Source organism: Lithobates pipiens, unplaced genomic scaffold (genome assembly GCF_037356315.1).
Source record: "Lithobates pipiens isolate NorthernLeopardFrog02 unplaced genomic scaffold, aLitPip1_a1.2 Scaffold_16, whole genome shotgun sequence".
In the NCBI taxonomy this organism is placed as follows: domain Eukaryota; kingdom Metazoa; phylum Chordata; class Amphibia; order Anura; family Ranidae; genus Lithobates; species Lithobates pipiens.
The window spans coordinates 473,492,322-473,519,175 of NW_027507748.1; the positions used below are offsets into that span (position 1 = coordinate 473,492,322).

A 26,854-nucleotide genomic window follows, 5' to 3' on the forward strand; every position below is an offset into this window, starting at 1 on the left:
CACTAATGCAGCGATCAGAAAAACGATCGCTTAGTGACACTGGCAAAAGGGGGTGAAAGGGTTAACTAGCGGCAATCAGGGGGTTAAAAACATTATTGGGTAGTATATCGGGGTACCTAGCGATATAAAAACCTGGCGGTGAACCTAAAAAAATAACTAGCTACCTAGCGACACTAGCGACACATGCAGCGATCAGAAAAATGATCGCTTAGTGACACTGGCAAAAGGGGGTGAAAGGGTTAACTCTAGGGGCAATCAGGGGGTTAAATCTTTATTGGGGGGTGATAGGGGGCTACCCTGGACCTAACATTAACTGTCCTGACAGTTTTTACTGTCACAACTGACACTGAATGCATTGATCAGTAAAGAAATGATCAATGCAATCAGTGACACTGTGACTGGGGGGGGAGGGGGGGCGGGGGGGGATCGGGGGGCGATCGGGGGGGGTTTGTGTGCCTGTGTGTACCTACATGTCAGTGTAGTGTTGGTGCACACTTACTTTTACTCTTCTCCTCGTAGTCCGGTCAAAAAGACCGCCCCGAGGAGAATGACATCACTTCCTCCTTCCTGTGTAAACAATACACAGGGGAGGAAGCTTCTCATTGGCCAGGAGCGATCCAGAGGGGGTGGCCGAAAAACCAACGGCCATCCCCTCATCACGGAGCGCTCCTGGACCGAATCGGACCGCCGTAAACAGCGGGAGGGGGTCCGATCGGACCCCCCACCCGCTGGAAGGCAATCACGTAGATGTACGTGATTGTGCCTGCCTGTGCCATTGTGCTGACGTACAATGGCAATACGGCGGTCCTCAAGTGGTTAAATGCTCTAGCCAGCTGGATATAAAATTCACCAGAAATCCTGGCTGCTCAATTAAATGCAGCAAACTCGCAATCATCTGGTCTTATATGTCAAATGTGGAATTTTTGAAAGAAAAAAAATCTCATATAGTGTGATATTGTTTATAAATGTATCACACCCAGGTGTGCTCTGTATAGCTCTGCGTGTTACCAACACCAGCTAGCAACCATCACCCCCTTAATAGTGCACACTCACCATCATATAAAAATGAAATGCCATGAAAGAGAAGATTCTGTGAAATCCACATAAAATTCTATGCAACACACCATGACAAAATCCATGTTAATATTGTCAACCAGTGACCACCATCCCTTATGCAGTACACACTGCCATCAATATCTCAATGGTAGGGTATCTATGATAACTGCAGGCATCTGTATAAAGTCCTCCAAATAATCCTCTCTTCCTCCCATAGGTGTTATTGAGTTTGCATATCACCAAACATCAAAGACTATAAACAATGAATGTTCCTCTTGGCGTAGTATTTATTGCAAGCATGAACAAAATGTATTCAGATAAAATAACAAAAGTAAAACGAATGAATCATAAAAAAAATGGGTTAAAAAAACTTGCATGAAAAGCTGTTATATGGAACTCATTGTGGCGGCGATTTGCTCCACCGTGTATCTTCAGGGGTCTCACGTGTGTGTTGGTGGACATTTTTATGTAGCTCATAACTGGAAACTGTGCCACGTCATTTCTCGTCTGGTGCCATTTTCCCGGTGACTCCTAGAGCCACCAGGTATGTTAAACAGATGAAAATAAACAGCTACCAAGTAGGTGAACAACTATGCCACTTTTTCAAGGGGATCCCCAGTCCGAACTGTGTTTTAGGGCTTTTCAGAACACTTTTATTAAACAAAATCAAATTTCAACAGATAAGCAGTTGCCCACACAGGGGTTTTCACCATCAAAACAGCCACATTAAAAATAATACAGAGTCACCCATTTGTCTCTTCAGCAATGCTGATGATTAGGCCCCAAGCCTTTGGCTTTTAATTTGGCCATCTTACACAGTATCTCTGTGTTCCTGTGCCCCCTTTCTCAGCTCACTGAGCTGTCCCGTCTTCTGGGCTCACTCAGCTCTCCTGGCTCTCAGTCTCCTGAGGCCTCTAGATTGCCTCAGTCCTTTGGCCTGGTCGTCTCAGCAGTCCAAACGCGCTTATTCATGTCAACTCACCCAGCCCTCTGGACAAGGACTCTTCTGTCTCTATCATGGAATAATGTCTCTTGAGTGGATCACACTTGTTTCCTAATAAGAGCCCTGAGCTATGAGCAAGCCTGTGAAAACAGGTGTGCGCACCTGCACAGTCAGCCTGCTAGTCTTCTGCAAGAACTGGAGACGTCTTCCCTCCCAAAAGTCTCCAAACTCTGGAACCCAATCTGAGAACTTGGAGAAAACCAAAAGATTTTCTCTTCTATGCATACGTGTGAACCCTGCTTATGGGGAAAATTGTAGTGTTGTAGTGAAGATATACAGTATCTCACAAAAGTACACTCCTCACATTTTTTGTAAATATTTTTTTTTATATATTTTCATGTGACAACACTGAAGAAATTACACTTTGCTACAGTGTAAAGTAGTGAGTGTACAGCTTGTATAACCGTGTAAATGTGTTGCCCCCTCAAAATAACTCTACACACAACCATTAATGTCTAAACCGCTGGCAACAAAAGTGAGTACACCCCTAAGAGAACATTTCCAAATTGGGCCCAAATTTAACATTTTTTGTGTGGCCACCGCTATTTTCCAGCACTGCCTTTAACCCTCTTAGGCATGGAGTTCACCCGAACTTCACAGATTACCACTGGAGTCCTCTTACACACCTCCATGACGACATCACGGAGCTGGTGGATGTTAGAGACCTTGCGCTTCTCCACCTTCCGTTTGAGGATGCCCTACAGATGCTCAGTATGGTTTAGGTCTGGAGACATGCTTGTCCAGTCCATCACCTTTACCCTTAGCTTCTTTAGCAAGGCAGTGGTCGTCTTGGAGGTGTGTTTAGGGTCGTCATTATGGAATACTGCCCTGCAGCCCAGCCTCTTAAGGGAGGGGAGCATGCTCTGCTTCAGTATGTCTCGGTACTTGTTGGCACTCATGGTTCCCTCAATGAACTGTAGCTGCCCAGTGCCAGCATCACTCATGCAGCCCCAGACCATGACACTCCCACCACCATGCTTGACTGTAAGCAAGACACACTTGTCTTTGTACTCCTTACCTGGTTGCCACCACACACGCTTGACACCATCTGAACCAAAAAGATTTATCTTGGTCTCATCAGACCACAGGACATGGCTTCAGTAACCCATGTCCTTAGTCTGCTTGTCTTCAGCAAACTGTTTGCGGGCTTTCTTGTGCATCATCTTTAGAAGAGGATTCCTTCTTGGACGACAACCATGCAGACCAATTTGATGCAGTGTGCGGTGTATGGTCTGAGCACTGACAGGCTGACACCCCACCCCTTCAACCTCTGCAGCAATGCTGGCAGCACTTACGTCTATTTCCCAAAGGCAACCTCTGGATAGCACATGCACTCAACTTCTTTGGTCAACCATGGTGAGCCTTGATCTGAGTGGAACCTGTTTAACTGCTGTGGTCTTGGCCACCATGTTGCAGCTCAGTTTCAGGGTCTTGGCATTCTTCTTATATCCTAGGCCATCTTTATGCAGAGCAACATTTTTTTTTTTCCGAATCCTCAGAGTTCTTTGCCATGAGGAGCCATTTTGAACTTCCAGTGACCAGTATGAGAGAGTGAGAGTGATAACACCAAATTTAACACACTTGCTCATTCACACCTGAGACCTCATAACACTGAGTCACATGATACCGGGGAGGGAAAAGGCTAATTGGGCCCAATGTGGACCTTTTCACTTAGAGGTGTACTCACTATTGTTGCCAGCAGTTTAGACATTAATGGCTGTGTTGAGTTATTTTGAGGGGACGGCACATTTACACTGTTCTTCAGTGTTTTCAAATGAAAAGATTTAATAAAACATTTACAAAAATGTGAGGGTGTACTCCCTTTTGTGAGTTACTGTATATACTGTGTGTGTATGTATGTGTGTATGTGTGTATATATATACATATATATATATATATATATATATATATATATAATGTGTGTATGTATGTGTGTATATATATATATATATATATATATATATATATATATATATATATATATATATATATATATTGGGTAGCCAGGGCTCAAACACCATGCAGACAAGCAAATGTACCGGTGAGGAGACTGGAGAATAGCCTGGTCCAAACCGGGGGTCGTGCAGGCGGAGAGCAGGAAGAGTCAGGCAAGCCAAGTAGTCAACAGGAATCGGATACAGGTTGTAGGAACAGGAGATACAGGAAGCTGATGATAATCTAGCAACCTGCATGCATCTGCAGCAGGCTTAAATAGGCCAGGGAGCACCAACAATTACCTCAGTGTGCATGTTGGCGTGTGCCCGCCGTTGCGCACCCGTGTGCACCTGTCGCACGCCTATGTATGCGCACGAGGACTCGCCTGGCATGACCAGGAGGAGTACTGGCAGGATTACCAGTCCTATGGTAATTTTCCTGTCAGTGCCCCCCCAAGGGGCAGCCTCCGGATTCCCAGTCGGCCTATCTTTCGGGGTACCGGGCACAGAACCTCTGCAAAAACCTGGGGGCGTGAATATTGTTTGCTGGTTCCAAATAATTTTCTTCTACAGAATAACCTTTCCATTTGATAAGGAACTGAATTATCCTAGCTCTCCAACGACAGTCCAAAAGAATGGCTTCTATCTCGTATTCGTAGTAGAATAACATTAGGCAGAAATGAGGGATGGAACCCGTAATTGGCCCAAAAAGGGAATTGGTTGCATGAATTTAATTGTTATATGTGAACTCTGCACACAGGAGTAAAGAGATCTAATCATCCTGGGAAAAAGAGCAGAAGCTTAAGTATTGTTCTAAGGTTTGGTTCTTTCTTTCAGATTGACCGTTACTTTGGGGGTGATAGGCAGAAGATAGGTGTATTTTAATTGAAAGCATCGTGCAGAGTTCCTTCCAGAACTTGGAGGTAAATTGTACCCCTCTAACGGACACAATACTGTTAGTTAAGCTGCGTAGTCTGACTATTTCTTTTATGAAAATCTTTTCCGTGTCTGCAGCAGATGGTGTACCCTTCATGGGCAAAAAGTGAGCCATTTTAGACAGATGATCCACGACTACCAGAATAGTTGTAAATTCTTTCAAGGGAGGTAGCTCTACAATGAAGTCCATTGATATCTCTTTCCATGGTTGCTCTGGTACTGCCAATGGACGTAACAAACCCCAAGATTTAACGTTGGACCCTTTATTCTGCTGACAGGTGGTGCAGGAGTTAACATATTCCCTGCAGTCAGACTTCAGAGTAGGCCACCAGAAAGATCACTGGGCCAGCTCCAAGCCTAAGTGAGGAGCCCAGATTGGCGTTGGATCATGAGGAAGTTCTGTGGTGACAGGATTGTGCTGGGAACTACTTCTTCAGGAGTATCAGAAAACATTTGGGACAGAACATCAGCCTTCCCATTCTTAAACCAAGGGCAGAAGGTTATGTGGGAGTTAAACCTGGCAAAAAACAGAGCCCACCGAGCCTGTTGGGGTCTTAACCACTTTGCAGTGCGAAGATACTCTAGGTTCCTGTGGTCTGTGAATATCATCATAATGGGATGAAAGGCACCTTCAAGGAGATATCTCCATTCCTCCAGAGCAGTTTTAATGGCCAAGAGTTCTTGATCACCCACGTCATAGTTATTTTCAGACTTTTCCGTGAAGAGAAGGCCACGGAATGCAGTAATGACTTAGGCCCCTGGCGTTCAGACAAAACTGCTCCCGTGGCTACTTCAGAGGCGTCAACTTCCAGGATGTAAGGCAGAGCAGGATTAGGGTGCTGCAGGATTGGGGCAGAGGTGAATAAGGATTTCAGCTTGTCGAAGGCAGATTGAGCTTTCGGGCTAAGTGGTACCCAGAATGACTGGATGAACTTGAGTAACTGGACCAGAACTAGGCAGGATACCATCAGCCAGGAGAACTTGCAGCCTACGTTTCTTGGGGAGCAGGGATAGGCCAAGCCTTCTTGCCGGGTTCAAGTCCAGGAAACCGCTATATGCCCCTGAGTCCACTATGACCTGAAGCTGAACCCCCTCTTCAGCCAACTGCAATGCAATGGAAAGGATAAGGTGGGAAGGGGAAGTTCCGGAAACCTGGAAGTACACTGGGGTGTAATTGAGTGGCTTGCAGGGCCTAATGGGACAGTTGCACAGGAAGTGTCCATTTCTTCTGCAATAGAGACATAAGTTGGCTTGACGCCAGCATTGTTTCTCCTCAGGGGTCAATGCATCTCGCACCAGACCCATGGGCATATCCTTAGTCTCTGGAATGGATGTATGGGAAGTCTGTGATCATTTGGCCTGGCATTCCCATAGGTGTCTATCCAACTGGATGGCCAGTTGAACAAGACCCTCAAGAGTAGTAGTACCACTTCTGGCCAATTCATCCTTGACAGATTCAGAAAGTCCTAGGCGGTACTGATGTTTTAAAGCTGCCTCATTCCAGCCTGTATCTGCAACCATTGACGGAAGTCCACTGTGTATTCCTCCACCGCCCGCCAACCCTGCCGTAGAGAATGCAGAGCGGCTTCAGCGGTGGCTGTGAGCTGTGGATCCTCATAGAACTGCAAAGAAGGTATCCACTGTGTGGATAACTGGGTCTTTCTGTTCCCATAAACTGTGGGCCCATGCCCGGGGTTCGTCAGACAATAGCAAAATGAGGAACCTAACTTTAGTAGTCTCAGTGCAAAATGTCCGAGGCTGCAGAGCCAGATATAGCAAACAGGCATTTTTAAAAGATCTGCACTTTTGTCGATCTCTGGTGAATCGTTCAGGAGTAGGTACTCGTGATTTTGGAGGCGAGGTCACCACCGTAGAGGTAGATAGTACCATTAATTGTTGTAGCCTGCCCTCTAACTGGATGTATCCTTCCTGTAGTCTTTGGACCACTTGAGTAAGGGTAGAGGCCTGTTGGCACAAAGCCTCTATTGGGGACGCTCCTCTGCTGGCCTCAGACATGGCTGGATTATGCTGTCAAGTCCTAGGTGCGAGGTGCGAGATACCCCTGGGAGTGAAACAGGCAATATGGTGCCCAAAGGTGCACGGATTGCCGAGTGCTGCTGCTGGGTAGCAGAAGGCAGCTGAGGTGCATTGATAAAGCTGATTGGGCAGCCGTGCGAGGACGGAACCTAGAGGAGCAACCAGAAGCAATGTCAATAGTCGGACAAGGAGTCATACACAACAGTCAAAGAAGAGGTACAACAGGATTAAGCAGGAACGGAGTCGGTAGCCAGGCCAGGGGTCAAACACCGTGTGGACAAGCAAAGGAACTGGTGAGGAGACTGGAGAATAGTCTGGCCCAAGCCAGGGGTCTGTGCAGGTGGAGAGCAGGAAGAGCCAGGCAAGCCGAGTAGTCAACCGGAATCAGATACAGGTTGTAGGAACAGGAGATACAGGAAGCTGACAATAATCCAGCAACCTGCATGCGTCTGAAACAGGCTTAAATAGGCCAGGGGGTGCCAACAATTGTCACAGTGTGCGCACCCATGTTTGCGAAAGCACACGGGGATTCGCCTGGCGTGACCATGACGGGTACTGGCATGATTGCCAGTCCTACGGCCATTTCCCTGACAGTTTGCCACACATTAAAAAACTGCCTTGGGTAGAAAAGTGGTTAAGAAGCTGCCTTTTTCAAATGCTTCTATAGCGAAATATAGTACATAATGAGACTCACAAGTTATGTCCTATAATTGCTGCTTTTGAGTACAGAGCCTCACCCTCTGGATATTCTGTGGAAACAGAATGATCGTTCTTGTAAAATCATATAGATTCATTATCTACACCATAAAAGTTGACCTACAAATAGTTTCTGTAAATGTAAAGGATTTGGAATCTTTTTATTTACATTTTATTTGGGATTTTCCAGTAGTATACATTCCAGATATAAGTTGTGCAATTTGTTTCCACAACATTTGTTTTGCTGGACATTTTAGACCAGAGAGTGCGTATTTGCGGGGTGGTTGCTGAGTTTGTTTAGGCTACTCAAACAAGGATTTTTCCTCTTTGCTTCTATCCGTTGCAAATTTGCTAAAGAGAGTGGAGGGTGCCTACTTAAGCTTAAAAAATAATGAAATTTATGGTTAAGTTAACCACTTAACAACTGGCCCATAGCCGATTAACGGCTTCAGGGCAGTTGTTCAACTCTGAGAGGCCGTTAATTAACGGGCGCGCACTCGAGAGCATCCGTGACCGCCAGGTCCACGGAACCGGCGCATCACGGTAAACGGATGCTCATCGCGGCCGTTTACCACGCAATCGCTTTGTCAAATGACGGAGCGATCACTTGTAAACAAACCGGCGTCATGTTATGATGCCGGTTCCTCCCTCCCCTCTCTGTACCGATCGGTACAGTGGAGGGGGAAGAGATCGGTGTCAGCAGCGCTGTAGGCTGCATCTGCAGTGCTCACATCGCTGCTCACCAAAAATTAACCCCTCAATTCCCTGCCAATACTCTGCCATACCCTGCCAATACTCTGCAATACCCAATATCCTGCCAATACTCTGCAATACCCTGCCAATACTCTGCAATACCCTGCCATTTTTTTTTATTTTTTTATTTCAGGCTTCCCAGCCTAGAGGTGAGATATGGGGTCTTATTGACCCCATATCTCACTGTAAAGAGGACCTGTCATGCCATATTCCTATTACAAGGGATGTTTACATTCCTTGTAATAGGAATAAAAGTGATCAAAAAAAATATTTTTGGGGAAAAAATGTCAAACTAAAATACAGTAAAATGAACAATAAAAAAGAAAGAAAATTTAAAGCGCCCCTGTCCCCATGAGCTCGCATGCAGAAGCGAACGCATACGTAAGTACCGCCCACATATGAAAACGGTGTTCAAACTACACATGTGAGGTATCGCTGCGAACGTTAGAGCGAGAGCAATAATTTTGGCCCTAGACCTCCTCTGTAACTCAAAACATGTAACCAGTAAACAAAAATGTAAAGCGTCGCCTATGGGGATTTTTAAGTAGCGATGTTTTGGTGCCATTCCATGAGCGTGTGCAATTTTGAAGGGTGACATGTTAGGTACAGTGCCTTGCGAAAGTATTCGGCCCCCTTGAACTTTTTAATCTTTTGCCACATTTCAGGCTTCAAACATAAAGATATAACATTTTTATTTTTTGTGAAGAATCACCAACAAGTGGGACACAATTGTGAAGTGGAATGAAGTCTATTGGATTTTTGAAACTTTTTTAACTAATAAAAAAATGAAAAGTGGGGCGTGCAAAATTATTCGGCCCCCTTGCGTTAATACTTTGTAGAGCCACCTTTTGCTGCGATTACAGCTGCAAGTCGCTTGGGGTATGTCTCTATCAGTTTTGCACATCGAGAGACTGAAATTCTTGCCCATTCTTCCTTGCAAAACAGCTCGAGCTCAGTGAGGTTGGATGGAGAGCGTTTGTGAACAGCAGTTTTCAGCTCTTAACACAGATTCTCGATTGGATTCAGGTCTGGACTTTGACTTGGCCATTCTAACACCTGGATACGTTTACTTGTGAACCATTCCTTTGTAGATTTTGCTGTATGTTTGGGATCATTGTCTTGTTGGAAGATAAATCTCCGTCCCAGTTTCAGGTCTTTTGCAGACTCCAACAGGTTTTCATCCAGAATGGTCCTGTATTTGGCTGCATCCATCTTCCCCCTCAATTTTAACCATCTTCCCTGTCCCTGCTGAAGAAAAGCAGGCCCAAACCATGATGCTGCCACCACCATGTTTGACAGTGGGGATGGTGTGTTGAGGGTGATGAGCTGTGTTGCTTTTACGCCAAACATATCGTTTTGCATTGTGGGCAAAAAGTTCGATTTTGGTTTCATCTGACCAGAGCACCTTCTTCCACATGTTTGGTGTGTCTCCCAGGTGGCTTGAGGCAAACTTTAGACAAGACTTTTTATGGATATCTTTGAGAAATGGCTTTCTTCTTGCCACTCTTCCATAAAGGCCAGATTTGTGCAGTGTACGACTGATTGTTGTCCTATGGACAGACTCTCCCACCTCAGCTGTAGTTCTCTGCAGTTCATCCAGAGTGATCATGGGCCTCTTGGCTGCATCTCTGATCAGTCTTCTCCTTGTCTGAGCTGAAAGTTTAGAGGGACGGCCAGGTCTTGGTAGATTTGCAGTGGTCTGATACTCCTTCCATTTCAAAATGATCACTTGCACAGTGCTCGTTGGGATGTTTAAAGCATTGGGAAATCTTTTTGTATCCAAATCCGGCTTTAAACTTCTCCACAACAGTATTACGGACCTGCCTGGTGTGTTCCTTGGTCTTCATGATGCTCTCTGCGCTTTCAACAGAACCCTGAGACTATCACAGAGCAGGTGCATTTATACAGAGACTTGATTACACACAGGTGGATTCTATTTATCACCATCAGTCATTTAGGACAACATTGGATCATTCAGAGATCCTCGCAGAATTTCTGGAGTGAATTTGCTGCACTGAAAGTAGAGGGGCCGAATAATTTTGCACGCACCACTTTTCAGTTTTTTATTTGCTAAACAAGTTTAAAATATCCAATAGATTTCGTTCCACTTCACAATTGTGTCCCACTTGTTGGTGATTCTTCACAAAAAATTAAAATTGTATATCTTTATGTTTGAAGCCTGAAATGTGGTAAAAGGTTGAAAAGTTCAAGGGGGCCGAATACTTTCGCAAGGCACTGTATCTATTTACTCAGCGTAACTTCATCTTTCACATTATACAAAAACATTGGGCTAACGTTACTGTTTTGTTTTGTTTTTAAGCACAAAACTGTTTTTTTTTTTTTTTTTTTTTAATGCGTTCAAAAAATTGCTACGTAAATACTGTGCGTGATAAAAAGTTGCAACGACCACCATTGTATTGTCTAGGGTCTTTGCTAAAAAAAACATATAATGTTTTGGGGTTCTATGTAATTTTCTAGCAAATAAATGATGATTTTTACATGTAGGGGAGAAATGTCAGAATTGGCCTGGGTGCTCCAAGAACGCCTGATGGTGCTCCCTGCATGTTGGGCCTCTGTATGTGGCTGCGCTGTGTAAAAGTCTCACACATGTGGTATCACCATACTTGGGAGTAATAGCAGAATGTGTTTTGGGGTGTAATTTATGGTATGCATATGCTGTGTGTGAGAAATAACCTGATATGACAATTTTGTGGAAAAAAAGGAAACAAAAATCTTGATTTTTCAAAAAATTGTAGGAAAAAATGACAACTTCAAAAACCTCACCATGCCTCTTACTAAATACCCTGGAATGGCTTCTTTCCAAAAAGGGGTCATTTGGGGGGTATTTGTCCTTTTCTGGCATGCTAGGGTCTCAATAAATGAGATAGGCCGTCAGTCCTTCGGGTGTGATCAATTTTCAGATATTGAATATGTGCCAAAGGTGGTAGAAACGGCGCTCACCTACTATTAATTGCCTCTACTGCAGGCTCACCTGCTATTAATTTACATTTAGTTATTATGTGGAAAGAAAAAAATATTTATAAAAGGTGTAACTGAAAAGTGCCTACGTGACAATATCTTTCAAAAAATGTCTCACATAAAATGATGTACAAAAATGTAAAGAAACCAATATTGTATGAGAAACAACAAGTGGATATTCTACATATATAAATCCCTAACCATATGCATGTAAAAAAAAATTTTGGTGAAAAAAACCTACTTCACATATAAACGTTAAATTCACTTATTGCAATTTGATCAGAAGTGCAAAGATACTAAAGTGCTAAACATGCAAAAAAGTGCCTTATTACCAATGATCACAAAGGCTACTGCAAAAAAGTGCTACGTGCTATTTAAAGTGCCATAGTATATACATTTTCTGTCCTTGTGCGATTATAAAGTCGCTAAATTATAGCATGCGTTTTTTAGTTTTTATGAAAGTCCAACGGAAAAAAGGCAAACAGGACAATACAGCTCCAATAAAAGTTCTTCTATAACAGATTTTAACGTTTATATGTGAAGTAGGTTTTTTTCACCCAAAAAAATGTTTCCATGCATATGGTTAGGGATTTATATATGTAGAATATCCACTTGTTTCTCATACAATATTGGTTTCTTTACATTTTTGTACATCATTTTATGTGAGACATTTTTTGAAAGATATTGTCACGTAGGCACTTTTCAGTTACACCTTTTATAAATATTTTTTTCTTTCCACATAATAACTAAATGTAAATTAATAGCAGGTGAGCCTGCAGTAGAGGCAATTAATAGTAGGTGAACGCCGTTTCTACCACCTTTGGCACATATTCACGTCTTTTCACCTTCTGGGTGAATTTATATGGTAGTGGCAGCCCCCTTTTTCTTAATCTTAGGGTTCTAACTCTGTTGTTCACATATATTATTATAATTTTATTCCACATTTAAGGTCCATAGCGCACCTACCCCCCCTTTTTTCTTAATTTTCAGATATTGGCACCATAGCTTGTGGACTCTATAACTTTCACAAAAACCAAATAATATCCACCAATTTGTACTTATTTTTACCAAAGATTTGTAGTAGTATAAATTTTGGCCAAAATTTATGAAGATAAATTACTAATCTGCTAAATTTTATAACCGAAACAAAGAAAAATTTATTTTTTTACAGAATTTTTTCTTTTTTTTCTTTTATAATAAAAATTAAAAAAACAGCGGTGATTAAATACCACCAAAAGAAAGCTCTATTTGTGTGAAAAAAAGGACAAAAAATTCATATGGGTACAGTGTTGCATGACTGAGTAATTGTCATTCAAAATGTGAGAGCACTGAAAGCTGAAAATTGGTCTGGTTATTAAGGCTGTTTAAGTGCCCAGTGGTCAAGTGGTTAATTCACCCCCCCCCCCCCCCCCCGAAGTTTTCATGTTTTATTATAGTAGAACTGATTGTACAAGTGTTTTTTTTTTTTTTTTTTACAAATTATACATATAGAGATAGGGATGCTTACTGAATGATTATGGGCAACATTATTTTTTGAGACCCATTACTTTCTATACATGCTATACTTAACTAAATAAATTAGGCTTGGGGGCGTGGCCAGGATGGCACTGTGAGTGGCTGCTTTTTTAGTGAGCTCCGCTTCTGCTACACTTACCCGGATCCAGGATTGCCTTTCCTCCTCCATATTCACCCCCTCCGGAGCCTGAGGTTGGAGCCTGTTAGCCCCGCAGCCCAGCGGGAGAGGGTGGAAGGCGCGGCGCTCTCCTGGCCACTCTGTGGCCTTAACAGTGTCAGCGGAGGATCGAGACGAGACCCCCGAGACCTGTGGCTGAACAGAGGGTGGACCCCTCCCTGGCGGATGATTGCGGCCCAGATGCGGAATCCGGACCTCCAGCGTTGAGTAGGCCGCGACCGCGCCCTTTTCCTGGCGACCCCCGCCCGAGCGAGTGCAGTGCTCCCGGCGGATCGGAGTGACACCCCCGCGACCTATGGCTGACCGCGGGGTGAACCCATAAGCGGTGAGGCAGAACCTGGGTGTCCGGAGTCGAGTAGGCCACGACCGGGGCCTTTCCTGGTGGCCTGGGGGCCCCCCCTGCACTGAGGTGAGGTCCCCTCCCTAGCCTGCTCATCATATGGGGAGGAGAGGGGGCTTGTTTTGAGGAGGTTGCTGACCCCCCGCCCCCCCGGTATACAGGGCCCATCTGGGACATCGATTGGAGGGACTCAGTCTCCGCCAGCAGCTCAGGGGTGGCCCCCCCGTCGGCCCCTGCAGGGTGAGACCGGGCAGGGGACTTCTTTAATGCCCCAGCTGTCCGGGAGGACCCCGGCTGACGGACCAAGGGCGGCCCTGGGCACGGGACCGGGCCCTTCTGCCCACACACACCACAGCCCTCCCTTAACGGCCCGAAGACACCCGGACTCTATAGCCGGGGCATCAGAGGTCTGCCGGTGGACACTCTCTGAACCCACCTGGACTTGTCCTGCGCCACGCCATCTGAATGAGGTGCCGGAACTCAGGCAAGAATTTTAGTAAAGGGGGGCAAGCATCTGTCTTTCCCATCCCAGCCGGACCCCCCCCCCCCCCCCCCGGCAGACTTGGTTACACGGAGTGCCCATAGAGCTTCCGAGATGGCCCCCATGGATCCGGCCGAGTCCCGGCCTCCCTGGCTGGCGGAGGTCATGGCGGCCATTGCCACTTGTCAAACCACCATAACAGCCAAAATGGAAGCCGTGCAGTTGGATATGGGTCTTATCAGACAGGATATAGACAAACTCAGATCCAGGGTTACTGAGACCGAGCAAAGGGTGAGCAATACTGAAGACAGTGTCCGAACATGGAGCTGCACTTCGCACCCTTCAAACGAAAGTTAAAGCCTTGGAATACAGAGCTGAGGATGCAGAGAATAGGAACCGGCGCAATCTCTGCATTGTCGGCCTCCCAGAGGGGGCTGAGGGGGAACAACCCCATCTGTTTTGTGGAGGGCATGCTGCGGGACCTCCTCCCTGGCGCTCGTTCCTCGCCTCACTACGTAGTGGAAAGGGCACACCGCGTACCACCGAAAGCGGGGCCTCCTGGAGCCCCCCGCGAACCTTCATCCTCCGCCTCCTTAATTTCAGAGACTGAGATGAGGTTCTCCACGCTTCTAGAATGGTCGGCGACCTTCAGTATCAGAATGTCAGACTGATGATCTTCCCTGACTACTCGGTGGAGACTCAGAAGCTCAGGAAATCCTTTGATTATGTGAAAGCGGCTTTGAGAGCACGTAACATCCGCTATAGTGTTCTTTTTCCGGCCCGTCTAAGAGTCCAGGATGGAGAGACGACCTGCTTCTTTAACACCCCCGGAGAGGCATCCGCCTGGATTGATTCGCTGGCGCCGGCCCAAATACTGATCGACCAAATATCTCTTCGGAATTGATCACAACCCATTCTACTGTTGGGATGCCCACGGCCTTTGTTGCACCTGTTGTGCCCTGTTTGCACCGATGGTGGGCTCACCTCTAATGCTGGCAGCAACCTCCCCGGTAGCGGGAGTTCAAGTTTATACCCCTGACCTGAGATACGGTCGGGAGAAGGCTGCGACATGCCGCTCCTCTTTGCCCTTTCCTGCTCCCTCCTGGAGCATGGGGGCTCATACCATACGTTCCTTCTTCCCCTTTTTGGATCATTTTCACTGATGGGACAAACTGCAGATTTTCCTTATCCTCCTAGAACCATGTCCCTGTCAGCTTCCTACATAGAGCAGGCGGTTGCCTCACGCCTAGTGAGCCGCTCACTTGGTTACCTAACCCCCCCCCCCCAGGATGTCTGGGGGGGGTGGAACTTGCCTCTTGCACGGACCCTGTGTTGCAGCCGGCGAGCTAATACACTTTGGGATGAATACCCTCCTCAGTTTAAGGGGGTTGGGTGGGGTGGGGGGTGGGGGATTGTTCCCCTAACGGGGCCAGTGATTTTTGTTTTCTTTTTTCATGTATGGTTATTGGGGTTATCTGTTTGTTCTCTGTTTGGTTTTGTTGTACTTGTTTACTAAAAATATTGATATTTCAGTGTTGCATTGTCCTCGGATATGTATGTCCCGGGTCCAGCGGTCCAATCCGGGAGCCGGGTTCCACAATGATCCTGATCCTTCTACTGCCCCCAGAGTCCATGTCTACAATTAACATTGTATCCTGGAACACCAGGGGGTTGAACTCCCCGGTTAAGCGATCCCTGGTGTTCCAATTTCTTAAAAGTTATAACCCACATATATGCGTACTCCAGGAGACGCACCTCATCGGCAGTAGGCTTCTCTCCATAAAAAAACCTTGGGTGGGGTACCATTACCACTCCACCCACTCTAGTTTTGCCAGGGGTAAGTGTCCTAGTATTGAAGTCCCTCCTCTTTCGGCTTCTGGATCTGGCCTTGGACCCGGACGGCAGGGGCCATTATTCATGCGACAATTTACTCAATGACCTGGACCATTGTGGGATTATACTTGCCCCCGCTGGCCTCATTGCTGGTGCTGAACCAAATCACTAGCAAGATGGCTGAGTTTGCCTCTGATAATGCTCTTATCCTGGGTGATTTTAATCTAGTTCCTGACCCAGACATGGACAGACTGACTCTGGGGGGACACCATGGACCTGGGCTGGCTGCCTGAGTGGACACATATGGCCTGACGGATGTCTGGAGGTGGAGACACCCCGGGTCTCGGGCATTTACATGTCACTCTGCCACCCATAAAACATTCTCCCGCATTGACTTGGTTTTTGTGCGAAGCCCAGTCCTCCCAAGGGTCGTAGACATACAAATATTGCCCAGGGGAATATCGGACCATGCACCTCTGTTTCTGACGTTGGATCTTTCCCTGGGACCAGCGGTTAGACTATGGAGGCTTTCCAGATTCTGGATCTCAGATGCCGCTGTGGATGCTCATTTTAGGACCGAATTGAACAGCTATTGGGAGGATAATGCAGGTTCAGCTGAGGTCACGGTAGAGTGGGATGCCTTTAAGGCTACCACGAGGGGGCACTATCAGACTATCATTGCCAAAATATGCAGGGAACATAGAGCAGAACTAAAAAGAGCTGAGGGAGAGGCGGTCTGCGCGGAGGCTCTTTTTGTCCGCACTCGGGACCCCCAACATTATCTGCAACTCCTTACCAGGGAGGCTGTTAATCTCCGCACCTCTCTCACCCAGAAGATAATGCTGGCTCAGTCCCAGCGGATCTTTGAGCAGGGGGAGAGGTCCGGGAGGATGCTGGCCTGGCTCTCCAGGGAACAGGCAGGGGGGTTGAGCATTTCACATATCGGGGACAAATCCGGCCAGTTGATTCACACCCCAGATGGGATTAATAACTGTTTTGCAGAGTTTCATACATCTCTCTACACCTCTAGGTCGGATTACAGTAAGGAAGAGTTAACAACCTACTTGGCCGACATAGATATACCAATCCTCACGGAAACGTACCGAAATAGGCTGGACGCCCCTATCACGGTTCTGGAGATTCTCCAGGCGCTTAAATCTATGCAGGCGGGTAAGACGCCGGGACCGGGTGGAATCCCGGCGGAATTCTATAAGCACTACGCTACGGAGCTCTCTGACAGACTCCACCACCTATTCTCTGCGTTGTTGCATATTGATAAACTTCCCGACACCATGAGCGAGGCGATCATAGTGGTGATCCCCAAGCCGGGGAAGGACCCCACCTTGTGTTCATCATACCACCCTATATCACTGTTAAATGTGGACGCAAAAATACTGGCCAAGATCCTGTCATCCTTGTATGCAGATGACGCTCTGCTTTATTTAGCGGACGCGTCATCTTCTTTAAACACTGCACTGGAACTGATTAATCGATTCGGTCGGTACTCAGGCATCTGCATCAATTGGGACAAATCGGTTCTTTTCCCTCTCCACTCCTCGACCCCTCGCGTGCTTCACCCACAGCTTAAATGGGTGGAAAGTTTTATTTACCTGGGGATTAAGGTCAGTGGTAGAGTTCAAAACTATCTGGAGGACAATCTACAGCCACTCATGACACAATTAGGGGCTAGGTGCACGGCATGGCGATCTCTCCCTTTATCCCCAGTGGGCAGAGTCATTTTGCTAAAAATGATCTATCTCCCCAAGTACCTGTACTTCTTTCATAATACCCCCATCCACATCCCTAGGACTTTTTTCCAAAGACTGGAGAGTCTGTTGATATCCTTTGTCTGGGCTGGGAGACCCCCCAGGGTAGCCAAGCAGATACTATATCTCCCACTATCGGGGGGGGGGCCTGGCGCTCCCACACTTTCAGATCTACTACTGGGCGGCTGTTTTGTTCTGGTCACAATTCGGTGGTGGTTCTCCCAGCCCACACAGAACCCGGCGGTCACCCTGGAGGCAGCCATCCTTGGCTCCTATGCAGCTCTGTGTAACCTACCATTTCGGGCTTAGTGCGAGCTCCTCCATGACGAGCTTGATGCGTACCACGGTGAGGGTCTGGCGGGAGGCAAGGAGGAGCTATGGGAAGCCCAACCACATCTCCCCACATATGCCCCTATGGGGCAACCCCATGCTCCCTCACCTGAATAGTATCCCAGACCCTTCTCTGTGGGCGAAAAGAGGAATCGTCACTTTAAAGCACATAGTTTATCAGGGTAGGCTAATGACTTTCCAGGAACTGAGACGTGCATATGAACTTCCAATCTCTTTCCAGTTCACATATTGGCAACTGAAGCACGCCTTTGGGGCTCAGTTTTCTGCCCCTCTGACTCTGGAATCGGAATCCATTAAACGTCTACTGACTTCCAGGGTGATGGGGAGAACCCTGTTGACCTTATATCTTTACCTCACGGTGGAACATGACACTAATTTGACCAAATCCCAGGAGAAATGGTGCTCAGACATTCCATCCCTAGGGGAGGAGGAATGGGAGGAGTGCCTGACTTCTTACATTCCATCAATGATAGCTGTGAAAGACAGGTTTATACAATTTAAATTCCTGCATAGGGCCTACTTCACCCCTCAGAGGCCGGCGCGTATTTACCCCCAAAGGGACCCTAATTGTCAAAGATGTAAACAGGAGGTGGGCACTTTCTGGCACATGGTCTGGTCATGTCCCAAAATCCAGCCCTACTGGGAGGAAGTGGTTTCTACGCTAAATACTGTGACCGGGTTGAACCTTCAGGTCAACCCTCAAACCCTACTATTGAGCCATTTGGCAGACGTTGAGGGGGACAGGTACTGCAAACTGTGCCTTACCTTCGCATTGTATTATGCCAGACGCGAGATTCTATTGAGATGGAAACTCGAAGACCCCCCTACCCCTGCCTCGTGGAGGAGATCAGTGAACCTGGTGCTCCCCCTGTATAAGTTGACCTATGAAAGTAGACAATGCCCAGGGAAATTTGATAAAATTTGGTCCTCCTGGATAGACGCGTCTGCTGATCTTGGTTCCCCCTCCCCCTAACCTTTGAGTTGAACTGAGACGGTGGTGGATCCCCCCCCCCCCCCCCGGTTGACCGCCCTGATCTCTCTCTCCTGACCATTTCCACCCTGACCTCCCTGGCCCCCCTCCCGCAGGCTTGCGCAAATGTCAGGTACCTGCATGATGACTGAAGTTCTGCTGGGGATGTCCTGCATTTATGATGGAGTAACGGCTACTTATGTTATCTATACTGCTGGATTATTAATTTCAGAATGATTACTGGATGAAGGTGGTTTCTCCTTTCTACAACTGAGTAATATCGGACTTACTGTACTTTGCAATGTTATGCTAATTTGTCTAATAAAATTTTCTGTTAAAAAATAAATAAATTAGGCTTTTGAGGAAAAGCTTTTAAATCTTGATTTAGACCTGTTGTTCAATGTTTGCAAAGTGTCCAGTCTCCATGAAAAATGTATTATAGTTGCAGGATTTCAGCCAGCTGCCCAACTAAATCCTACTTTACATTAGGCATGTTTTATTTCAGGCCCTAACGTGAATAGTTATGACTAAATTTAATGTAATGGAACTTGTCATACTGTTGACATGTTTTGTAATTTACTTTGAGGTTAGCAGTAACCATTCCACATGTAATTCTTGCAGCACGTTGGCAGTTTGCCCCACAAGTGAGCAAGGTAATGTGTTGGTAATAGAACGAGCAAATTAGTATTTAAGCTACTGCACTTAAGTTATTTGGTTTCACATGTGCCTCTAGTTGGCAAGAAAAGAACGGAAATTAAACTCTTGAAAAATTTGAATGCATAAAAGTGCTTGTTCTTTTGATTGAAACCACATACTTAGCATTTGATTTTAGCCATTGCCAGTGGTAGGGAAAATTACAGCTGAGGAAAAAATACATTGCAAGCTGTGAAAATGGCTTTGGCAGTGCATGCTTTCCATGCGATTGCAGTATTTCTGCAAATTCATTGGTGAGCATTCTGTCATTTTTTTATCTCTCCAGGTATGCCAAATGTTTTACCTTTAGTTGAAGTGGAATTATTTCCTACCCCTTTCATAAAAAACAGTTCCCCTTCCTTCACCGCTACTCCAAATTCCCTTTCTTAACATGTTTCTGCAGGCTGGATATTTTCCTTTATCATTTATTTCCAATGTCCCCTATAATGCTGTTCATGCTTATGAAGAGTCATTTGCCAACTTCATACTCACTAGAATTATAAACTGTAACATTTAACTTTTAATAATTCAATCCAGGGCCAGCACCTGTACAAATACTTATGAAGCAGGTTTTGTACTTCAGTCAAAGGAACGGGTGCTCGGTAGCAAACATTTTGAAAGACTTTATGTCACATAAATAATACCCTTTCCATTCATTACATTTCAAGTGTTTTTATTGTAGCCTTTGAAAATATTTTATAGCATTTTCTCATTTGTGTGCTTTTAAGGCCATGATTTTATAGGAAAAAGTACAGCAACGGGTATTAAGTATTGAACAGTTTTTATTGGTCTGACTGCTCTTAACTGATTAAAAATCTAATTTGATTTGTTAATTGCACATGAATACATCTGTAGAGGTTTATTTAGTGCTAGAAGTTTGGTTAATATTCTTGTCAGTATCCGCGGTTATGGGCTTAAGAGCTAGAAATATTGCACTGATAAGTGTTTATGAAATTGAGTGATGGGTTAAGCGTTGAGGGTTAACGTTAAGTGTTAGGTTAAAGCAGATTTTTGGTAGATTTTATAATGTGAGGAAAGGGTTAGAATCTTTGTCTCCATTTGAAACTTTGAAATAAAATTTCTTTGAATAACATTTTAGGTATTTGGGAATGCCTAATAGTTAGGTTCAGATTAAGTTTAACCACTTGCTTACTGGGCACTTAAACCCCCCTCAGTCCCAGACCAATTTTCAGCTTTCAGCGCTGATGCACTTTGAATGACAATTGCGCGGGCATACAACACTGTACCCAAATGAAATTTTTATCATTTTTTTTTTCCCACAAATAGAGCTTTCTTTTGGTGGTATTTAATCACAGCTGGGAGTTTTATTTTTTGCTAAACAAAAAAAGATGAAAAAAAAAATCATGTTTATAGTTTGTTATAAAATTTTGCAAACAGGTAATTTTTCTCCTTCATTGAAGTGCGCTGATGAGGCGGCACTGATAGGCTGCACTGATAGGCTGCACTGGTGGGCACTGATAGGCTGCACTGGTGGGCACTGATAGGCTGCACTGGTGGGCACTGATAGGCATAGTTAAGGCGGCACTAATAGGCACAGATAAGGCGACACCGATGGGCACAGATAATGCGGCACTGATGGGCAAAGACGGGCACAGATAAGATGGCACGGATGGGTGGCACTAAGGGGCACTGATAGGTACCACTGATAGATGGGACTGATGGGCACTGATATGTGGCACTGATAGGTGGCTCTGATAGGTGGCACTGCTGGGCACTGATGGGCGGCACTGCTGGGCACGGATATGTGGCACTGGGGTGCAGCACCTTTGAGGCAGATTGTGGGCACTGCTGGGTGGCACTGTGGGCACTGCTGGGTGGCACTATGGGCACTGCTGGGTGGCACTGACAGGGGGGACACATTTTTTATTAATGTGGCAAAGCAGGGGGCAGGTGGGCACTGGCAGGGGGCAGGTGGGCACTGGCAGGGCTGGCCGTGATCGGGACTGATGTCCCGATCACGGCCCGCCGGTGATCGGCTTTTTTTTTTTCTCCTCGCGCTGAAAGCGCGAGGAGGAATAATAGCCGATTACCGGCTCCGTTATATCACGTGATCAGCTGTCATTGGCTGACAGCTGATCACGTGATAAGGGGTCGGGATCGAACCCTTGCACGGATCGGTGATCAGGCGAGTCTCATAGACTCGCCGATCACAGGGCGCGCAGGCCGCTCGTGCACGGGACTACGTCAATAGACGTAGTCCCGGCAAAGGAGATCCGCGCTGTAGCCGTCATTCGGCTATAGCGCGGGTCTCGAGTGGTTAAAAAAAATAATGTATGGTCACTGCATACACTTCAATTTTAAAATATCAGCATTGTAACAGTAATACAAACCATAGGTATTTCGACAACCTAATATAAGCTTGCGTAAAAATCTCCTTACCTGTTATGTCTGTCTACTGGACTTCCCTTTCCACAAATTCCATGATTTCCGGCAGGCTTTTTAGTTTTGCTTCTCGTGTTTATTATTGACTACATATACCATGGCACCTTGCTGACTGTAAGGCTGGCCATACATTATTTGTTTTGTTCAGCCAACAGGTTGAATGAAAAAAAATGTAATCACTTCCCCCATCCACACACTTGATAAGGATGGGGAAATCACTCCCGCTGTGTTATTGTGTTCTGATGGCGGGGAGATCTCCCCTTTCAGCAGGGAACAGACAAATATTGATCCATGTATGGCTAGCTTAAGCAGTAGTCTAGAAATAATTGAAATTCAGTGTTGAAATAAATTTGAGTTGACTTTTTCACCATAGATGTGCTTTATGTGATAGGGTGAAAGTATAGAGCAAAAATGTCATTTAAGCAGTTAGGCTAAATGTTAGAATGCGTAGAGTATGTTATGGACAATTTAGATTACATTTATGTGGGTATGCTTTCAAAGCCTCATTCTTAGAGTTGCTGCTTTTGTAGTGAAAACAAACATACTGTCAGTTACTTGTTTTGCCATTTTTCCACCAGGAAACCGGTGCCACCAGCAGGCCGGAGACCAAAACAAAGCCGGTATCGGCTTTGATCAGTCTTGGACTTCTGGTTTACTCGGCAGCCAACTGCGCCATTTAAAAAAAAAACTAAGTATTCAAAAACACTGATCTCTGCATTTTTGAATACTTTCAAGTGCAGAGGAGGGGTTTGGGGTCTTATAGACCTCAGATCTCTCTGTCAAGAGTAACTGTCACTACCTATTACTGTTAAAAGGAATGCTTACTTTCTTTGTGACCGCAATAAAAGTGATAAAAAAAATTAAAGGAACAGTGTAGAAAAAAAAGTAAAAGTGCCCCATCTGTCCATGCTCGCAAATGTAAACGGTGTTCAAACCTCACATGTGAGATATTTCCACAGTCGCTAGAGCGAAAGAAACAATTCTAGTGCAATACCTCCTCTCTAACTCAAAACAGGTAACTGTTAACATTTTTTAAAGTGTCGCCTATGAAGATTTTTAACTACTGTTGTTTGTTGACATTCCACGAGTGTGCGCAATTTTAAAGTGTGACACGTCAGGTATCTGATTACTTGGCATAACATCATCTTTCACATTATACAAAAAATTGGGCTAACTTTACTGTTTTTTTGTTTTCTTTTAATTCATTGAATGTATTTTTTCCCAACAAATTACGTTGGAAAGACTGCTGCACAAGTACAGTGAGGCATAAAATATTGCAACCATCACCATTTTATTCTATAGAGTCTCTGCTAAAAAATATGTAGATAACGTTTTTATGGTTTCAAAGTAATTTTCTTGCAAAAAATACAGATTTTAACTTGCAATCAAAAAAACAAAAAAAGACAAAAAAAAGGCCTCTTAATAAGCAGTTAAAAAAATAAATAAAATCAACATATGGATAACCTGATGTCTGCAAACATTTATACTGCATTATAATCCAGAGTTTTCTCTTTAAGAAGTTAAGGGTAGAATTTTATGTTTGGTGGACCTTGTTTTCTGCTATGGCCAGCTGTAGGATTTCTGATTTTGGTTCTACAATAAACAGAAATGAAATGACATACAGTTTATTTGAAGCTAGTTCTTATGCAGATGAACAGATTTTTGATTTTCTAAAATGTTTGATACTATTTTATTTTGTTATCTTTTTTAACAAAAGTGGTTTATTAGAAAAATAAATAAAAAATACTCGGAAACAAGAATCTGAATACAATGAATGTCCCATTTGTACAAATCTTATGCTACATGCTCATATATTACTCTTTACTTGGTAGTAGTTACTAGTAGTAGTAATACATTTTGCCTTTTCTTTAAACAATAAAATAAATTCAATGCTTGTGTTTCTCTGTGTCGGGGCTGGTTGCTCAGCTGTCAGTTAATTGCCAGTACTCATCATTCCACAGTGGCTCATCTGTTGATCATCTCCTGCTCATCAGTCAAGCCCACAGCCAGCCCCTTCTGGATATTTAAACTGCCTGGTTCATTTCATCCATTGCTTTAACCTTGGTCAACATATCTAGAGGCCCTCTGCTGTGTTCCTATTGACGACTTGCCTGGCTGATGTCCCTTCTGGTTCCTGATCCTGTCTGCTGCCTCTGACTACGCTGATCTCTGGCTTCCTGATTTCCTGGCTTGTTGTGACCACTCGATTGGCCAGGGTTATCAAACCCTGGCTATGTTTTGACTACTTTTACCATTTTACTGCATTTTCTGTCTCCGTCTGTTTCATGGTTCCTGACAGTTTCCAGGTTGAATTAGCAGGATCACCACATGAATCAGTTTGTCATAGCATTACAGGCGCTCTGGATTTGCCCTGCTCACCTGGATCCTCCCACTGTGGCTGTTCCAGTACATTTTGTGTTGCAGGCCATCCCTGCTGCAGGCACCCACCTCAAATATTACCTCATTAAGAGGTATGTCTCGTTCCGCTTCGCTTCTCCAGCGATTTTGGAGCGATCCAGTTGAATGCAGAGGGTTTCTGAACCAGGTTGGGATATACTTTGAGATGTTGCCCCAGGTGTTCCCCGTGGACAGAAGCAAAGTAGGAGTCGTCATTTCTTTGCTTTCGGATAGAGCCTTGGCCTGGGCAAACCCTCTATGGGAGATGCAAAAACCCATTGTCCTGAGTTATCCAGAGGAGTTTGTGGCTTCCTTTAAAACTGTATTTGTTCCCACACACTCCACTTCTGCTGCCAAGAGCCTCATGTCCATCAAACAAAGAGAACTGTTGCCGATTACGTCATTGAATTCCGTAATCTGGCAGAAGGGGTCGCTTGGAATGAGGTCCTCATGGCTGCTTTTTCTCATGGTCTCCCATATAACAGCAAAGTTGAGATAGCAGCCAGAGACATACCTATAGATCTGGAGAAGTTGATCACATTTGCCATTCTCATTGACTCCAGACTCTGAGAGAGAGCTTCCTTTTAAGGAGCTCTTGCGGAAGCCTCCTGAATGTTTGGCTCCAAGCTTTGCAGTCCCACCCTTGCCTCCCTCACCTTCCATGCCTCCTGGTACGAGTCTGCCAATATAGTAGAACCCATGCAGTTGGGCTTTACAGGTCTCTCTGCAGATGAGGGCCTTTAGGAGGAGGGAGAGATTGTACCTTTATTGTGGCCAGGTGGGTCACTTCTTGAAGTCTTGTCCTACCCGTCTTGAAAACGCTTGCACCTGAGGTCCTGTAGGTGACAGACCTTAGGTGGCGTTGTGTCCCCAGTTACCTGGAAGGATAAGCCTCTAGTTATGGTTACCCTTTCATGGTCTGAGTTGTTCCTCGATACACAGGCTCTAATCGACCATGGGGTTGCAGGCCTGTTTATAAACAGTGTCTTTGTGTCTAAGCACTCAGTTCCTCTGCTGCTTCGTACCACTCCACTTGTCATTGAGGCTATTGATGGGAGAGCTCTACAGCCTACCCATGTGACTTGTGAGACTGCTCCATCGACCATGGTCGTAGGGAATCTTCACCATGAGATAATCCAATTTCAAGTCATAGTTTTTGAAAAAAGAATAAGGGTGTTGGCACACATTTACATGTGTATCCAGTGTCACCCTGTGAGGATACAATTAAATCTGTAATTTATTTTTGTCAAGCTGGTAGTTTGCCTCCACACCGGTCATATGATTGCGCAATTGATTAACATGGTGCTATGGCTCCCTGTGGCCGGGTTTACCCTTTGTCTAGGAGGATAAAGCTATGGAGGACTGTGGCTGGCACACTTTCTCGAGGGTTCATCTACAAATCCTCATCTCCTGCTGGTGCTGGCTCCTTCTTTGTGAAAAAGAGTGGTGAAGTCAGACCTTGTATCAATTTATAGGGGTCTCAATCGCATTACGATTAAGAACGCTTACCCAATTTCGTTGATTATGGAATTATTTGACCGTCTCAAGAGAGCAGTGGTTTTCACGAAGCTCAATCTGAGAGGGGAATACAATCTTGTGAGGATCAAGGAGGGCGATGAATGGAAAACTGCATTTGACACCAGGACAGTGCATTATAAATACCTTGTAATGCCGTTTGGTCTTTGCAGCGCTCCTGCAATTTTTTAGGAGTTCATCAGCAATGTGTGGGCGTTTATCGCAATGATATTCTCATATATTCTGAATCCCTAAAGAGCCACCACACAGATGTCTCCGATGTGTTTCAAAGGCTGAGAGATGATAACCTGTATTGTAAGTTAAATTGTGAGTTCCATTGTGAACAGGTTAAATTTCTGGGTTATGACATTTCTACTGCCGGTTTTTTCGATGGACCCAGAGAAATTATCTGCAGTTCTACAGTGGCCTCGACCCGTAGGCCTACATCCGTTTAAAACGTTTTCTCAGCTTTGCCAAATATTGTTGGAAATGTATTTGGAACTTCTCTTCTCTGGTCAAACCCCTGACTGATATGACCAGAAAGGATGGTAACCCACAGAATTGGTCCCCAGGTTTCCATTAAAGCCTTTGAGTCTCTCAAGGCTGCCTTTGTTTTAGTACCTGATCCTACCCTACCCTTCATTGTTAAGGTTGACACATCTGAGACTGGAGTGGGCGCCCTTCTGTCTTAAGGTGTTACCTCTGAGAGTGCTATGCATCCTTGTGGCTACTTTTCTAAGAAATTGTCTCCTGCAGAATGCAATTACGAGATTGGGGACAGAAAATTGTTAGCTATCATTTTATCTTTTAAAGAATGGAGGCATCTCCTCGAAGGTACCACTGTGCCGGTCCTCATTTTTATTGACCATAAGAATCTCACATTCTTGTCTGAGGCTAAACTCTTATCTCCCAGAAGAGCGCGGTGGGCTCTTTTTCTGTCAAGCTTCAATTACTTAGTCTCATTCTTAACCGGTACTAAGAATGTAAGGGCTGATGCCTTGTCTCAACAGTTTTTATC

The 26,854-nt window shown here is 45.1% G+C and overlaps 1 protein-coding gene across 1 annotated transcript in view; it reads left to right on the plus strand.

The window, feature by feature from the left end:
- PCCA (propionyl-CoA carboxylase subunit alpha) overlaps positions 1–26,854 on the plus strand; it is a 1,052,859-nt gene that overhangs the window by 856,890 nt on the left and 169,115 nt on the right. The window lies entirely within an intron of this gene.